This window comes from Falco rusticolus, chromosome 5, assembly GCF_015220075.1.
Source record: "Falco rusticolus isolate bFalRus1 chromosome 5, bFalRus1.pri, whole genome shotgun sequence".
NCBI lineage: Eukaryota > Metazoa > Chordata > Aves > Falconiformes > Falconidae > Falco > Falco rusticolus.
The window spans coordinates 91861767-91862866 of record NC_051191.1 but is presented as its reverse complement, the minus strand read 5'-3'; positions in this window follow the sequence as shown (position 1 = coordinate 91862866).

The following is a 1100-nucleotide window of genomic DNA, read 5'->3' as shown; positions in this document are numbered from 1 at the left end:
CCCGCGCCCGCCCCCGCCTCGGCGGCTGCCGGCGGGGGGCGGCCTCGGATTGGGCTGGCAGCGCCGCTCCCATTGGCTGCCGCTCTCCGCGGCCCGGGGGGCCGGGCCGTGCCGTGCCGTGCCGTGCCGAGCCGAGCCGAGCCGGACCGTGCCGTGCCGTGCCGCGTACCGAGGCGGGCCAGGCCGATCCTAGCCGGGCTGAGGCGTGCCCGGCCGGGCCGAGCCGAGCCGTGCCAACCCGGGCCGGGCCGCCCGCCCTCGGGGAGCGCGGACCGGGGCGGCGGCGGGCGGGCGCGATGCGGGGCGGCGCGGAGCCCTCCCGGCCGCCGGGGAGCGGAGCGGGGCGGGGGCTGGCGCAGGTGAGCGGCGGGGGGAGCCGGGAGGGGCCCCGGAGGAAGGGGCGCGGGGATGCGGGAGGCCGGGCGGGGATGCGGGCGGTGGGGACGGAGGCGGCCGGGCGGGGATGCAGCAGCCGGCGGTTTCCCGGTAACTACACTTGCCGGCCCGCCTCAGGGCCGGGCAGCCCGCCAGCGGCCGTCTCCCCCGGGGCTCCGTGCCTCGCTCGCTGCCGGCGGGACTGGGGGGCGGCCCGGCCCCGGGAGCAGCCCCGCCGCAGCCCTGCGGGGACTGCGGGCGCAGCCGAGGGGCGGGCGGCGGGACGGCGGCCCCTGCCCGGTTCCTGCCCGGCCCCCTGCCCGGTCTCCGGGCTCGCTGCGGCGCTCGGGAGGCGGGGGCGTCCCCTCCCCCCGGCGCCCTGCAAGGAGGATGCAAGCTGAGCCCAGTGGCAGATCGGTGAGGCCTTTCCCGCAACCTCCCCGCTGACACGGCAGCGAGGAGGGGGTTCTGCGCATGCAGGAGTTGCAGGGGGTCTGCCCCCTTTGCAGCCCAAATTCCCCCTCACCCAACAGCAGCGGCAACAGGCAGCGCCCCCCACCCCGCTCCCCCACTCCACGGGCTCTCCCCAGCCTGCTCCTTCATCCCCGAAATGCCCGTGGTCTGTCTCCTTCCCTTTGCACTCCCTTCGCCCCCAAAGCCTCACTGATCTCCCCAGCTTCCTTCCACCCATCTCTAGTCACAGCAAATTCGATTTTGCGGGTCGC